Below are 15525 nucleotides of genomic sequence, written 5' to 3'. Positions count from 1 at the left end.
AGGAGCCGGTCGGAAGACCAAAGGGAGGAGGCGCCCGCCAGACCCCTTCTGTGACCTTCAGCACGTGGAGGGGGGCCCACTGTTGTGGCTGTGGAAAAGCCATTGGCCAGATGGACCCTGTCGCGTGAGAAAGCCCCCCGTCCGTGCAGGACTCGGTCCTCCTTTCGAGGCAGACGCCTCGGCCCGCCAACCAGGCGGCAGCTTGGCAGGAAAGACCGACCGTTCAGGGTAGCTGGGTGCCTCCCCTGTGCTTCGTTGTTGCGCGGATGTTGCTCCACGGGCCCACTACGCTGCGTAGCCGTTCCCGCCAGAGGCCGGCTCGCTGTTGGCTGGGCCTGACTCCCAGAGCTGGAGCTTGAAGGAGAGGCGCAGAGCCAACGCCGGCATCTTGGAGTACCACAAGGACACGGGCACACGAGTAGCGTAACGTGAATGGGCGAGCGGGGCACCCAGCGGGAAGATGGGTTGGGGCGCTGCTCCCGCCAAAGAGGGGGCCCGGTGACCTATCCGCAGGGCTGAAGTAAGAAAGAGGAGAGCCACAGCCGAGCGCACGGGCCGGCCCCAAGCAGGAGAGGACCAGGGCTTGTCCGGGAGTTGAACCCGGGACCTCTCGCACCCTAAGCGAGAATCATACCCCTAGACCAACAAGCCAGACCTGGGGGCAAGCTGGCTCCTGGCAGCCTCACGAATTTGGCGGAAAGAGCAGGCAGCCGGAGGCACAAAGCGCAAAAGGCCCACGCCTCCGGGCACCTTTCCAAGCTGGCCTCCCGGGGCGGTCCATCCCGCTGCGAGAGCAAGAAAGAAAGCTCATTCGCGGCCTGACCTGGCTCGCACGCCACGCCGCGGCACGGCACAGCACGCAAGTGGGGAGGAAAAGGCCGGCCAAAGTAGGCCCGGGACACCGGCAAGCACGCTCGTTGGCCGGGCCTCGTCCGGGAGCTCGGCGCTGGGCCTCTGCCGCCCCGAGAGCACCGGGCCGCCTTTGGCCTGGCTGCTCGTCCTCAAGCTTCTGGCCCGAGATCAAGCAGGCTGTAAAGCGTCTCCCATCCCGAACGGCGCTCCGAGTGCGCCACGCGGGGGGGGGGGGCGGGGGCTTTCCCACGAGAGCCGGGGGCCTCGTGCGCGGCTGCAGTTTTCCAGCTGAGCTGGCGGCTCCGCCACGGGCCTCGGGGCGGCAGCGTCTGCCCCTGCCCGGCGGGCAGATGGGCTCCGGCCGCCTCCCAGCCTCCGCCTCCTCCCCCGGCCGACCCTTCGGCGCCTCCCCTGCCTTCGGGTGCCCACTAGAAAGCACCTCCCCCCACCGCCTCCCCTAGAGCTGAGCCATTAAGCCCTGCCACCGGGGCTCGTGCCGGAGAGCGCCGTCCCCCCCGTTGGGGGACAGCGGGCGGCCGGGAGGAATTCCGGCCACCAGGTCACCCCATTGAATCCAATGGGGGACCACAGCCGACCACTTCCCGCCGCGCCTCCTCCAGCCATGCCTCGGCAACCAGCTTGCCGTGCCCCCGTGCCCACCTTCCAGCTCCCTGCTCAAGACGCCTCTCAATTCAGACCGTCAGCCAGCAGCAGCTCGAGAGAAAAAGGGCAAGAAGGCCACAGCTCAGCGGGAAGCGGCAAGGGCTTGTCCGGGACTCGCACCCGGGACCTCTTGCTCCCAAAGCAAGAATCATGCTCCTAGACCAACAAGCCACGCCCGGCCTGCCTCCTGGTTCTGGCTTCCCAGCGGGAAAGGAACAAGCGGCTGCTAGCTGTGAGGCGGAGTCCGGAAGAGAGAGAGAAAGAAAGAAAGAGAAGGCGCGTGCTCCCCTTGCTAAAGCAATCAGTTCCCCGCAACAATGGCGTCGTGCTCGGGGCACGCTTGCAGCAGAGGTGGAATCGTCGGCCGTCTGAAGTCCGGCGCCTGGTGTGACGGCGCGTTGGGGGTTCCCCGTCTCCTGCACCCCGAAATGGCACAAACAGACTGCACCAGCCAGTGGAATTGAGGGTGGTTTATTGCTCCTCCAGCACAGCGCAGCACCGATGTAATCTGGTTACAGGAACTGGGCTAGGATGCCTCAGGCCCCCTTGGGATGGGGGAGACTGGGCCCCTAAACTCCAGCCCCTTCTCCTAGGCTCCCCTCCATGCCCTCCGACAGCCAGCAACCAACTCCCTCACTTCCAGCCCTGCCCCCCAGCCAAGGCAGCATTCCACCTTCCTTTGTTCCTCTCCATGGGGGGTGTCTGGCCAGACTGGTTTGCATAGTGACTCATCCTGTTTTGCTGGGTCGTGGTACCCACGGCAGCCAGTGGGGTTACCCCAGAGCCAGCAGCATAGAAACCAGCCAGGTACCCCCACTACGTCACAGTTCTCCCCCCTCCGAGAGCGAACTGAGCAGGGTCACTCCGCTCGTGACCTAGGGAAGTTCGGGTCCTCTGCGTGGGAACCCGCCCCGGGGACATGGGTGCTCCCCTTGACTCAGGCCGGCCGTGGCAAGGCCCCACATGAGCTGGCTTCCCTCTGTCCACTCGCCGCCCCGCTCCAGGGCGACTGGCACAGGCCTGTCCTCGGGGGTCACACCCACCCTTCCACTGGCCTTGATCTCTGGCCAGGGTCTCTCGGGCTGGGGCCATGAGCCCAGCGAGCCTTCTCTGGCCAGCCAGGGCGGCTTCCACCCCCGATGCTCCATCCAGGGAGGTCTTCCCCTCCCATAACTCTCTCAGCAAGCCCAGAGGGTCTATCTGGGGTAGAGACCCCCAAGCCGCTTTCCTCCTGTCTTGGGCCTTCCCGCCCCTCTGGCAGGAGTCACAGGACCGGCAGTACCGCCGCACGGCTGTAAAGATTCCCGGCCAATAGAAGTGCTGGAGCAGCTTCAGCCGGGTGCTCCGGATCCCCCGGTGGCCCCCAACGGGGACATCGTGGGCCAAATACAGCAGCTTGAGGCGATACTTTCGGGGGACGACCAGCTGCCGCTCTACCCTCCATGCCCTCGCCTTCCTGGGGGGGAGCCACTCACGGAACAGGAGCCCACGCTCCCGCAGGAATCTCTCCTGGCCACCTCTCCCCCGGGGCTGAGCTGCATGGAGGCCAGCCTGGTCCCTCAGCCTCTGCAAGGAGGGGTCTGCCTGCACCTCAGCCTGGAATTCAGCTGCTGAGGCAGGGATCGGGACCTGTCCCCCACCTCTGCCTAGGTCCGGAGTCCCAGCCTGGCTGGACCCCCTGTCCACTGGGATGGGACCCTGAGGACGCTGCCGGGAGTCCTTCCCTGGACCCACGTTGTCAGCCCCCCGCTGGCTCTGGCTCCAGGTAGTGACTAGAGCCCGCTGGGATTCATGGGGCCACTCCTCTAGGTCGTTCCCCATCAGCACCTCGGTGGGCAAGTGCGGGTGCACCCCCACTTCCTTGAGGCCTTCCTTCGCCCCCCATTTCAGATGCACCCTGGCTACAGGCACCTTAAACGGGGACCCGTCTATGCCCTTCAGGGTCAGCTGCGCGTGGGGTAGTATCCGCTCCGGGGCCACTATGTCGGATCGGGCCAGAGTCACCTCTGCCCCCGTGTCCCAGAAGCCCGTCACCTTCCTACCATCCACCTCCAGGGGTATGAGGCGCTCGCTCCGCAGGGGCCGTCCTGCCCCCACCCGGTACACGGAGAAATCCTCCTCCTGAGAATCAGACCTCCCAGGGGAGGTGCACTGAGCATCCTTCCCCTCTCTCTGAGCTGAGGTTTGCCTGCCAGCCCCTGCCTCTGGGGCAGCCTGCCCTTCCTCCCGCCCCAGCCAGTTAACCCTGGAAAGTCCCCGGTCCTGGGACCTGGTGCACTGAGCCCTCTTGTGGCCTTTTTGCCCACAGCGATGGCAAGTTAGGCTTTGGGCTGTCTCTGTCCAGGCCCTGGCTGGTTCTCTGGGGCGCAGACGACCTGTTCCTTGGTCTCGCCCCGTAGTTGACTCCCTCCGTCGCTCATCCGAGATCCGGTCTCTGCGCGGTTCCCTCTCTCTCCGGGACTCCCGTTCACACCCGGACCGGCTCTCCGTGAACTCATCCGCCAGTCTCCCGGCCTCCTGGGGGTTCTCTGGTCTCCGGTCCTTGAGCCACAGCCTCAGTTTGGGTGGGCACGCTTCATAGAACTGCTCCATCATGACCAGCTTGAGCAGCTCCTCTGCGGTCTGGGCTCCGACTCCAGACACCCACTTGCGGCAGTATTGCGCCAGGCGGGAGGCCAGGTCCACATAGGTCTCCCGTGGCCCTTTCTGTACCCCCCGGAACTTCTTCCTGTACATCTCGGGGGTCAGCCCGAACTTGTGCAGCAGGGCCTCCTTGACTCGGTTGTAATCCCCTGGCTGTAGGTCCTCCAGCTGACTGAGCACTCCGGCCGCCTCCTGGTTCAGTGCGGGGATGAGCTCCTGCAGCCAGTCAGCTGGGGGAACCCGTTGCAGTCCACAGGCCCTCTCAAAGGAGCTGAGGAACCCGTCTATGTCGCCCACGTCCTTCAATTGGGCCACCACGAGCCTCTCCAAGCGTCTGGCAGTCCTGGGACCCTGGGGCCCATCCGCACTTGGCGCAGCCGGTGCACCGCCGGTTCTCCGCTCTGCCATGGCCAGCTCATGCTGCCGCTGCCTCTCTCGATCCTGGCGGTCCTTCTCTCGGTCCTCTACTTCCAATTCCCTGATCCGCAGCTGGATCTCCAGGCGCAGCAGCTCCGCTGGGCTGGCCCCTGCCCTAGATGGGCTACGGCTTGCAGGCCTCCCGGGAGACGCTGTCTCATCTCTCCGGTGGGTTCCAACGCTCCTCCCCCTCTCTGAGCCTGACACACTCTCAGGGGGGGTCTGGCTGCTTCCCCTGGGGACAAGATCCTGGCCCTGTGGCTGGTCATTATCTTCCAGCTGGGCAATCAGCTGGGCCTTGGTTGCTTTCTGCACAGGCAAGCCCCTCTCTCTGCACAGCCCCACCAGCTCTGCCTTCAAGAGTCGGGCGTAGGCCATCTGCCCGCTGGGCCCCTCGGTGCAGACTCACCAGTCTAGTGCTGCAGCGCCCCACGATTCCCAGGAACCGCTTCGCTCTGTCTCCAGCACGCCTGGCTCCAGGGCTCTTGCTTCTACTGCGCCTTGTCGCTTGCCGCTGGAAGCTCCATCCACGGGGTGCAGTGCATCCCACTTCTGACACCAGTGTGACGGCGCGTTGGGGGTTCCCCGTCTCCTGCACCCCGAAATGGCACAAACAGACTGCACCAGCCAGTGGAATTGAGGGTGGTTTATTGCTCCTCCAGCACAGCGCAGCACCGATGTAATCTGGTTACAGGAACTGGGCTAGGATGCCTCAGGCCCCCTTGGGATGGGGGAGACTGGGCCCCTAAACTCCAGCCCCTTCTCCTAGGCTCCCCTCCATGCCCTCCGACAGCCAGCAACCAACTCCCTCACTTCCAGCCCTGCCCCCCAGCCAAGGCAGCATTCCACCTTCCTTTGTTCCTCTCCATGGGGGGTGTCTGGCCAGACTGGTTTGCATAGTGACTCATCCTGTTTTGCTGGGTCGTGGTACCCACGGCAGCCAGTGGGGTTACCCCAGAGCCAGCAGCATAGAAACCAGCCAGGTACCCCCACTACGTCACACCTGGATGACATCCTCTCCCGGGACGGGCCTTCCAGCCCTACAGCCATCAGTTCCTAGCAGACGTGGTCCTGAGGGCAGGAGCCGGTCGGAAGACCAAAAGGAGGAGGCGCCCGCCAGACCCCTTCTGTGACCTTCAGCACGTGGAGGGGGGCCCACTGTTGTGGCTGTGGAAAAGCCATTGGCCAGATGGACCCTGTCGCGTGAGAAAGCCCCCCGTCCGTGCAGGACTCGGTCCTCCTTTCGAGGCAGACGCCTCGGCCCGCCAACCAGGCGGCAGCTTGGCAGGAAAGACCGACCGTTCAGGGTAGCTGGGTGCCTCCCCTGTGCTTCGTTGTTGCGCGGATGTTGCTCCACGGGCCCACTACGCTGCGTAGCCGTTCCCGCCAGAGGCCGGCTCGCTGTTGGCTGGGCCTGACTCCCGGAGCTGGAGCTTGAAGGAGAGGCGCAGAGCCAACGCCGGCATCTTGGAGTACCACAAGGACACGGGCACACGAGTAGCGTAACGTGAATGGGCGAGCGGGGCACCCAGCGGGAAGATGGGTTGGGGCGCTGCTCCCGCCAAAGAGGGGGCCCCGTGACCTATCCGCAGGGCTGAAGTAAGAAAGAGGAGAGCCACAGCCGAGCGCACGGGCCGGCCCCAAGGAGGAGAGGACCAGGGCTTGTCCGGGAGTTGAACCCGGGACCTCTCGCACCCTAAGCGAGAATCATACCCCTAGACCAACAAGCCAGACCTGGGGGCAAGCTGGCTCCTGGCAGCCTCACGAATTTGGCGGAAAGAGCAGGCAGCCGGAGGCACAAAGCGCAAAAGGCCCACGCCTCCGGGCACCTTTCCAAGCTGGCCTCCCGGGGCGGTCCATCCCGCTGCGAGAGCAAGAAAGAAAGCTCATTCGCGGCCTGACCTGGCTCGCACGCCACGCCGCGGCACGGCACAGCACGCACGTGGGGAGGAAAAGGCCGGCCAAAGTAGGCCCGGGACACCGGCAAGCACGCTCGTTGGCCGGGCCTCGTCCGGGAGCTCGGCGCTGGGCCTCTGCCGCCCCGAGAGCACCGGGCCGCCTTTGGCCTGGCTGCTCGTCCTCAAGCTTCTGGCCCGAGATCAAGCAGGCTGTAAAGCGTCTCCCATCCTGAACGGCTCTCCGAGTGCGCCACGCGGGGGGGGGCGGGGGCTGTCCCCCGAGAGCCGGGGGCCTCGTGCGCGGCTGCAGTTTTCCAGCTGAGCTGGCGGCTCCGCCGCGGGCCTCGGGGCGGCAGCGTCTGCCCCTGCCCGGCGGGCAGATGGGCTCCGGCCGCCTCCCAGCCTCCGCCTCCTCCCCCGGCCGACCCTTCGGCCCCTCCCCTGCCTTCAGGTGCCCACTGGAAAGCACCTCACCCCACCGCCTCCGCTAGAGCTGAGCCATTAAGCCCTGCCACCGGGGCTCGTGCCGGAGAGCGCCGTCCCCCCCGTTGGGGGACAGCGGGCGGCCGGGAGGAATTCCGGCCACCAGGTCACCCCATTGAATCCAATGGGGGACCACAGCCGACCACTTCCCGCCGCGCCTCCTCCAGCCATGCCTCGGCAACCAGCTTGCCGTGCCCCCGTGCCCACCTTCCAGCTCAAGACGCCTCTCAATTCAGACCGTCAGCCAGCAGCAGCTCGAGAGAAAAAGGGCAAGAAGGCCACAGCTCAGCAGGAAGTGGCAAGGGCTTGTCCGGGACTCGCACCCGGGACCTCTTGCTCCCAAAGCAAGAATCATGCTCCTAGACCAACAAGCCACGCCCGGCCTGCCTCCTGGTTCTGCCTTCCCAGCGGGAAAGGAACAAGCGGCTGCTAGCTGTGAGGCGGAGTCCGGAAGAGAGAAAGAAAGAAAGAAAGAGAAGGCGAGTGCTCCCCTTGCTAAAGCAATCAGTTCCCCGCAACAATGGCGTCGTGCTCGGGGCACGCTTGCAGCAGAGGTGGAATCGTCGGCCGTCTGAAGTCCGGCGCCTGGATGACATCCTCTCCCGGGACGGGCCTTCCAGCCCTACAGCCGTCAGTTCCTAGCAGACGTGGTCCTGAGGGCAGGAGCCGGTCGGAAGACCAAAGGGAGGAGGCGCCCGCCAGACCCCTTCTGTGACCTTCAGCACGTGGAGGGGGGCCCACTGTTGTGGCTGTGGAAAAGCCATTGGCCAGATGGACCCTGTCGCGTGAGAAAGCCCCCCGTCCGTGCAGGACTCGGTCCTCCTTTCGAGGCAGACGCCTCGGCCCGCCAACCAGGCGGCAGCTTGGCAGGAAAGACCGACCGTTCAGGGTAGCTGGGTGCCTCCCCTGTGCTTCGTTGTTGCGCGGATGTTGCTCCACGGGCCCACTACGCTGCGTAGCCGTTCCCGCCAGAGGCCGGCTCGCTGTTGGCTGGGCCTGACTCCCGGAGCTGGAGCTTGAAGGAGAGGCGCAGAGCCAACGCCGGCATCTTGGAGTACCACAAGGACACGGGCACACGAGTAGCATAACGTGAATGGGCGAGCGGGGCACCCAGCGGGAAGATGGGTTGGGGCGCTGCTCCCGCCAAAGAGGGGGCCCCGTGACCTATCCGCAGGGCTGAAGTAAGAAAGAGGAGAGCCACAGCCGAGCGCACGGGCCGGCCCCAAGCAGGAGAGGACCAGGGCTTGTCCGGGAGTTGAACCCGGGACCTCTCGCACCCTAAGCGAGAATCATACCCCTAGACCAACAAGCCAGACCTGGGGGCAAGCTGGCTCCTGGCAGCCTCACGAATTTGGCGGAAAGAGCAGGCAGCCGGAGGCACAAAGCGCAAAAGGCCCACGCCTCCGGGCACCTTTCCAAGCTGGCCTCCCGGGGCGGTCCATCCCGCTGCGAGAGCAAGAAAGAAAGCTCATTCGCGGCCTGACCTGGCTCGCACGCCACGCCGCGGCACGGCACAGCACGCACGTGGGGAGGAAAAGGCCGGCCAAAGTAGGCCCGGGACACCGGCAAGCACGCTCGTTGGCCGGGCCTCGTCCGGGAGCTCGGCGCTGGGCCTCTGCCGCCCCGAGAGCACCGGGCCGCCTTTGGCCTGGCTGCTCGTCCTCAAGCTTCTGGCCCGAGATCAAGCAGGCTGTAAAGCGTCTCCCATCCCGAACGGCGCTCCGAGTGCGCCACGCAGGGAGGGGGGGGCGGGGGCTGTCCCCCGAGAGCCGGGGGCCTCGTGCGCGGCTGCAGTTTTCCAGCTGAGCTGGCGGCTCCGCCGCGGGCCTCGGGGCGGCAGCGTCTGCCCCTGCCCGGCGGGCAGATGGGCTCCGGCCGCCTCCCAGCCTCCGCCTCCTCCCCCGGCCGACCCTTCGGCCCCTCCCCTGCCTTCAGGTGCCCACTAGAAAGCACCTCCCCCCACCGCCTCCGCTAGAGCTGAGCCATTAAGCCCTGCCACTGGGGCTCGTGCCGGAGAGCGCCGTCCCCCCCGTTGGGGGACAGCGGGCGGCCGGGAGGAATTCCGGCCACCAGGTCACCCCATTGAATCCAATGGGGGACCACAGCCGACCACTTCCCGCCGCGCCTCCTCCAGCCATGCCTCAGCAACCAGCTTGCCGTGCCCCCGTGCCCACCTTCCAGCTCCCTGCTCAAGACGCCTCTCAATTCAGACCGTCAGCCAGCAGCAGCTCGAGAGAAAAAGGGCAAGAAGGCCACAACTCAGCGGGAAGGGCTTGTCCGGGACTCGCACCCGGGACCTCTTGCTCCCAAAGCAAGAATCATGCTCCTAGACCAACAAGCCACGCCCGGCCTGCCTCCTGGTTCTGGCTTCCCAGCGGGAAAGGAACAAGCGGCTGCTAGCTGTGAGGCGGAGTCCGGAAGAGAGAGAGAAAGAAAGAAAGAGAAGGCGAGTGCTCCCCTTGCTAAAGCAATCAGTTCCGCGCAACAATGGCGTCGTTCTCGGGGCACGCTTGCAGCAGAGGTGGAATCGTCGGCCGTCTGAAGTCCGGCGCCTGGATGACATCCTCTCCCGGGACGGGCCTTCCAGCCCTACAGCCGTCAGTTCCTAGCAGACGTGGTCCTGAGGGAAGGAGCCGGTCGGAAGACCAAAGGGAGGAGGCGCCCGACAGACCCCTTCTGTGACCTTCAGCACGTGGAGGGGGGCCCACTGTTGTGGCTGTGGAAAAGCCATTGGCCAGATGGACCCTGTCGCGTGAGAAAGCCCCCCGTCCGTGCAGGACTCGGTCCTCCTTTCGAGGCAGACGCCTCGGCCCGCCAACCAGGCGGCAGCTTGGCAGGAAAGACCGAGCGTTCAGGGTAGCTGGGTGCCTCCCCTGTGCTTCGTTGTTGCGCGGATGTTGCTCCACGGGCCCACTACGCTGCGTAGCCGTTCCCGCCAGAGGCCGGCTCGCTGTTGGCTGGGCCTGACTCCCGGAGCTGGAGCTTGAAGGAGAGGCGCAGAGCCAACGCCGGCATCTTGGAGTACCACAAGGACACGGGCACACGAGTAGCGTAACGTGAATGGACGAGCGGGGCACCCAGCGGGAAGATGGGTTGGGGCGCTGCTCCCGCCAAAGAGGGGGCCCCGTGACCTATCCGCAGGGCTGAAGTAAGAAAGAGGAAAGCCACAGGCGAGCGCACGGGCCGGCCCCAAGCAGGAGAGGACCAGGGCTTGTCCAGGAGTTGAACCCGGGACCTCTCGCACCCTAAGCGAGAATCATACCCCTAGACCAACAAGCCAGACCTGGGGGCAAGCTGGCTCCTGGCAGCCTCACGAATTTGGCGGAAAGAGCAGGCAGCCGGAGGCACAAAGCGCAAAAGGCCCACGCCTCCGGGCACCTTTCCAAGCTGGCCTCCCGGGGCGGTCCATCCCGCTGCGAGAGCAAGAAAGAAAGCTCATTCGCGGCCTGACCTGGCTCGCACGCCACGCCGCGGCACGGCACAGCACGCACGTGGGGAGGAAAAGGCCGGCCAAAGTAGGCCCGGGACACCGGCAAGCACGCTCGTTGGCCGGGCCTCGTCCGGGAGCTCGGCGCTGGGCCTCTGCCGCCCCGAGAGCACCGGGCCGCCTTTGGCCTGGCTGCTCGTCCTCAAGCTTCTGGCCTGAGATCAAGCAGGCTGTAAAGCGTCTCCCATCCCGAACGGCTCTCCGAGTGCGCCACGCGGGGGGGGGCGGGGGCTGTCCCCCGAGAGCCGGGGGCCTCGTGCGCGGCTGCAGTTTTCCAGCTGAGCTGGCGGCTCCGCCGCGGGCCTCGGGGCGGCAGCGTCTGCCCCTGCCCGGCGGGCAGATGGGCTCCGGCCGCCTCCCAGCCTCCGCCTCCTCCCCCGGCCGACCCTTCGGCCCCTCCCCTGCCTTCAGGTGCCCACTAGAAAGCACCTCCCCCCACCGCCTCCGCTAGAGCTGAGCCATTAAGCCCTGCCACCGGGGCTCGTGCCGGAGAGCGCCGTCCCCCCCGTTGGGGGACAGCGGGCGGCCGGGAGGAATTCCGGCCACCAGGTCACCCCATTGAATCCAATGGGGGACCACAGCCGACCACTTCCCGCCGCGCCTCCTCCAGCCATGCCTCGGCAACCAGCTTGCCGTGCCCCCGTGCCCACCTTCCAGCTTCCTGCTCAAGACGCCTCTCAATTCAGACCGTCAGCCAGCAGCAGCTCGAGAGAAAAAGGGCAAGAAGGCCACAGCTCAGCGGGAAGTGGCAAGGGCTTGCCCGGGACTCGCACCCGGGACCTCTTGCTCCCAAAGCAAGAATCATGCTCCTAGACCAACAAGCCATGCCCGGCCTGCCTGCTGGTTCTGGCTTCCCAGCGGGAAAGGAACAAGCGGCTGCTAGCTGTGAGGCGGAGTCCGGAAGAGAGAGAGAAAGAAAGAGAAGGCGAGTGCTCCCCTTGCTAAAGCAATCAGTTCCCCGCAACAATGGCGTCGTGCTCGGGGCACGCTTGCAGCAGAGGTGGAATCGTCGGCCGTCTGAAGTCCGGTGCCTGGATGACATCCTCTCCCGGGACGGGCCTTCCAGCCCTACAGCCGTCAGTTCCTAGCAGACGTGGTCCTGAGGGCAGGAGCCGGTCGGAAGACCAAAGGGAGGAGGCGCCCGCCAGACCCCTTCTGTGACCTTCAGCACGTGGAGGGGGGCCCACTGTTGTGGCTGTGGAAAAGCCATTGGCCAGATGGACCCTGTCGCGTGAGAAAGCCCCCCGTCCGTGCAGGACTCGGTCCTCCTTTCGAGGCAGACGCCTCGGCCCGCCAACCAGGCGGCAGCTTGGCAGGAAAGACCGAGCGTTCAGGGTAGCTGGGTGCCTCCCCTGTGCTTCGTTGTTGCGCGGATGTTGCTCCACGGGCCCACTACGCTGCGTAGCCGTTCCCGCCAGAGGCCGGCTCGCTGTTGGCTGGGCCTGACTCCCGGAGCTGGAGCTTGAAGGAGAGGCGCAGAGCCAACGCCGGCATCTTGGAGTACCACAAGGACACGGGCACACGAGTAGCGTAACGTGAATGGGCGAGCGGGGCACCCAGCGGGAAGATGGGTTGGGGCGCTGCTCCCGCCAAAGAGGGGGCCCCGTGACCTATCCGCAGGGCTGAAGTAAGAAAGAGGAAAGCCACAGCCGAGCGCACGGGCCGGCCCCAAGCAGGAGAGGACCAGGGCTTGTCCGGGAGTTGAACCCGGGACCTCTCGCACCCTAAGCGAGAATCATACCCCTAGACCAACAAGCCAGACCTGGGGGCAAGCTGGCTCCTGGCAGCCTCACGAATTTGGCGGAAAGAGCAGGCAGCCGGAGGCACAAAGCGCAAAAGGCCCACGCCTCCGGGCACCTTTCCAAGCTGGCCTCCCGGGGCGGTCCATCCCGCTGCGAGAGCAAGAAAGAAAGCTCATTCGCGGCCTGACCTGGCTCGCACGCCACACCGCGGCACGGCACAGCACGCACGTGGGGAGGAAAAGGCCGGCCAATGTAGGCCCGGGACACCGGCAAGTACGCTCGTTGGCCGGGCCTCGTCCGGGAGCTCGGCGCTGGGCCTCTGCCGCCCCGAGAGCACCGGGCCGCCTTTGGCCTGGCTGCTCGTCCTCAAGCTTCTGGCCCGAGATCAAGCAGGCTGTAAAGAGTCTCCCATCCCGAACGGCTCTCCGAGTGCGCCACGCGGGGGGGGGCGGGGGCTGTCCCCCGAGAGCCGGGGGCCTCGTGCGCGGCTGCAGTTTTCCAGCTGAGCTGGCGGCTCCGCCGCGGGCCTCGGGGCGGCAGCGTCTGCCCCTGCCCGGCGGGCAGATGGGCTCCGGCCGCCTCCCAGCCTCCGCCTCCTCCCCCGGCCGACCCTTCGGCCCCTCCCCTGCCTTCAGGTGCCCACTGGAAAGCACCTCACCCCACCGCCTCCGCTAGAGCTGAGCCATTAAGCCCTGCCACCGGGGCTCGTGCCGGAGAGCGCCGTCCCCCCCGTTGGGGGACAGCGGGCGGCCGGGAGGAATTCCGGCCACCAGGTCACCCCATTGAATCCAATGGGGGACCACAGCCGACCACTTCCCGCCGCGCCTCCTCCAGCCATGCCTCGGCAACCAGCTTGCCGTGCCCCCGTGCCCACCTTCCAGCTCAAGACGCCTCTCAATTCAGACCGTCAGCCAGCAGCAGCTCGAGAGAAAAAGGGCAAGAAGGCCACAGCTCAGCGGGAAGTGGCAAGGGCTTGTCCGGGACTCGCACCCAGGACCTCTTGCTCCCAAAGCAAGAATCATGCTCCTAGACCAACAAGCCACGCCCGGCCTGCCTCCTGGTTCTGCCTTCCCAGCGGGAAAGGAACAAGCGGCTGCTAGCTGTGAGGCGGAGTCCGGAAGAGAGAGAGAAAGAAAGAGAAGGCGAGTGCTCCCCTTGCTAAAGCAATCAGTTCCCCGCAACAATGGCGTCGTGCTCGGGGCACGCTTGCAGCAGAGGTGGAATCGTCGGCCGTCTGAAGTCCGGCGCCTGGATGACATCCTCTCCCGGGACGGGCCTTCCAGCCCTAGAGCCGTCAGTTCCTAGCAGACGTGGTCCTGAGGGAAGGAGCCGGTCGGAAGACCAAAGGGAGGAGGCGCCCGCCAGACCCCTTCTGTGACCTTCAGCACGTGGAGGGGGGCCCACTGTTGTGGCTGTGGAAAAGCCATTGGCCAGATGGACCCTGTCGCGTGAGAAAGCCCCCCGTCCGTGCAGGACTCGGTCCTCCTTTCGAGGCAGACGCCTCGGCCCGCCAACCAGGCGGCAGCTTGGCAGGAAAGACCGAGCGTTCAGGGTAGCTGGGTGCCTCCCCTGTGCTTCGTTGTTGCGCGGATGTTGCTCCACGGGCCCACTACGCTGCGTAGCCGTTCCCGCCAGAGGCCGGCTCGCTGTTGGCTGGGCCTGACTCCCGGAGCTGGAGCTTGAAGGAGAGGCGCAGAGCCAACGCCGGCATCTTGGAGTACCACAAGGACACGGGCACACGAGTAGCGTAACGTGAATGGGCGAGCGGGGCACCCAGCGGGAAGATGGGTTGGGGCGCTGCTCCCGCCAAAGAGGGGGCCCCGTGACCTATCCGCAGGGCTGAAGTAAGAAAGAGGAGAGCCACAGCCGAGCGCACGGGCCGGCCCCAAGCAGGAGAGAACCAGGGCTTGTCCGGGAGTTGAACCCGGGATCTCTCGCACCCTAAGCGAGAATCATGCCCCTAGACCAACAAGCCAGACCTAGGGGCAAGCTGGCTCCTGGCAGGCCTCACGAATTTGGCGGAAAGAGCAGGCAGCCGGAGGCACAAAGCGCAAAAGGCCCACGCCTCCGGGCACCTTTCCAAGCTGGCCTCCCGGGGCGGTCCATCCCGCTGCGAGAGCAAGAAAGAAAGCTCATTCGCGGCCTGACCTGGCTCGCACGCCACGCCGCGGCACGGCACAGCACGCACGTGGGGAGGAAAAGGCCGGCCAAAGTAGGCCCGGGACACCGGCAAGCACGCTCGTTGGCCGGGCCTCGTCCGGGAGCTCGGCGCTGGGCCTCTGCCGCCCCGAGAGCACCGGGCCGCCTTTGGCCTGGCTGCTCGTCCTCAAGCTTCTGGCCCGAGATCAAGCAGGCTGTAAAGCGTCTCCCATCCTGAACGGCGCTCCGAGTGCGCCACGCCCGGCGGGGGGGGGGGGGCGGGGGCTGTCCCCCGAGAGCCGGGGGCCTCGTGCGCGGCTGCAGTTTTCCAGCTGAGCTGGCGGCTCCGCCGCGGACCTCGGGGCGGCAGCGTCTGCCCCTGCCCCTGCCCGGCGGGCAGATGGGCTCCGGCCGCCTCCCAGCCTCCGCCTCCTCCCCCGGCCGACCCTTCGTCCCCTCCCCTGCCTTCGGGTGCCCACTAGAAAGCACCTCCCCCCACCGCCTCCGCTAGAGCTGAGCCATTAAGCCCTGCCACCGGGGCTCGTGCCGGAGAGCGCCGTCCCCCCCGTTGGGGGACAGCGGGCGGCCGGGAGGAATTCCGGCCACCAGGTCACCCCATTGAATCCAATGGGGGACCACAGCCGACCACTTCCCGCCGCGCCTCCTCCAGCCATGCCTCGGCAACCAGCTTGCCGTGCCCCCGTGCCCACCTTCCAGCTCCCTGCTCAAGCCGCCTCTCAATTCAGACCGTCAGCCAGCAGCAGCTGGAGAGAAAAAGGGCAAGAAGGCCACAGCTCAGCGGGAAGTGGCAAGGGCTTGTCCGGGACTCGCACCCGGGACCTCTTGCTCCCAAAGGAAGAATCATGCTCCTAGACCAACAAGCCACGCCCGGCCTGCCTCGTGGTTCTGGCTTCCCAGCGGGAAAGGAACAAGCGGCTGCTAGCTGTGAGGCGGAGTCCGGAAGAGAGAGAGAAAGAAAGAGAAGGCGAGTGCTCCCCTTGCTAAAGCAATCAGTTCCCCGCAACAATGGCGTCGTTCTCGGGGCACGCTTGCAGCAGAGGTGGAATCGTCGGCCGTCTGAAGTCCGGCGCCTGGATGACATCCTCTCCCGGGACGGGCCTTCCAGCCCTACAGCCGTCAGTTCCTAGCAGACGTGGTCCTGAGGGAAGGAGCCGGTCGGAAGACCAAAGGGAGGAGGCGC

The 15525-nt window shown here is 66.1% G+C and overlaps 6 non-coding genes across 6 annotated transcripts; all 6 read right to left on the bottom strand.

Moving 5' to 3' along the window:
- Positions 1-579: 579 nt before the first annotated feature.
- Positions 580-651, bottom strand: TRNAP-AGG (transfer RNA proline (anticodon AGG)). The gene has a single exon. It is a non-coding gene; the product is annotated as a tRNA-Pro (tRNA).
- Positions 652-6233: 5582 nt separating this feature from the next.
- TRNAP-AGG (transfer RNA proline (anticodon AGG)) lies at positions 6234-6305 on the bottom strand. Its single transcript has one exon. It is a non-coding gene; the product is annotated as a tRNA-Pro (tRNA).
- Positions 6306-8196: 1891 nt separating this feature from the next.
- On the bottom strand, positions 8197-8268 carry TRNAP-AGG (transfer RNA proline (anticodon AGG)). Its single transcript has one exon. It is a non-coding gene; the product is annotated as a tRNA-Pro (tRNA).
- Positions 8269-10163: 1895 nt separating this feature from the next.
- Positions 10164-10235, bottom strand: TRNAP-AGG (transfer RNA proline (anticodon AGG)). The gene has a single exon. It is a non-coding gene; the product is annotated as a tRNA-Pro (tRNA).
- A 1894-nt stretch (positions 10236-12129) lies between these two features.
- TRNAP-AGG (transfer RNA proline (anticodon AGG)) lies at positions 12130-12201 on the bottom strand. Its single transcript has one exon. It is a non-coding gene; the product is annotated as a tRNA-Pro (tRNA).
- A 1887-nt stretch (positions 12202-14088) lies between these two features.
- Positions 14089-14160, bottom strand: TRNAP-AGG (transfer RNA proline (anticodon AGG)). Its single transcript has one exon. It is a non-coding gene; the product is annotated as a tRNA-Pro (tRNA).
- Positions 14161-15525: the final 1365 nt, after the last annotated feature.

Source organism: Pelodiscus sinensis, chromosome 6 (assembly GCF_049634645.1).
Source record: "Pelodiscus sinensis isolate JC-2024 chromosome 6, ASM4963464v1, whole genome shotgun sequence".
NCBI classification, from domain to species: domain Eukaryota; kingdom Metazoa; phylum Chordata; order Testudines; family Trionychidae; genus Pelodiscus; species Pelodiscus sinensis.
This window is presented reverse-complemented; position numbering and strand designations above follow the sequence as displayed.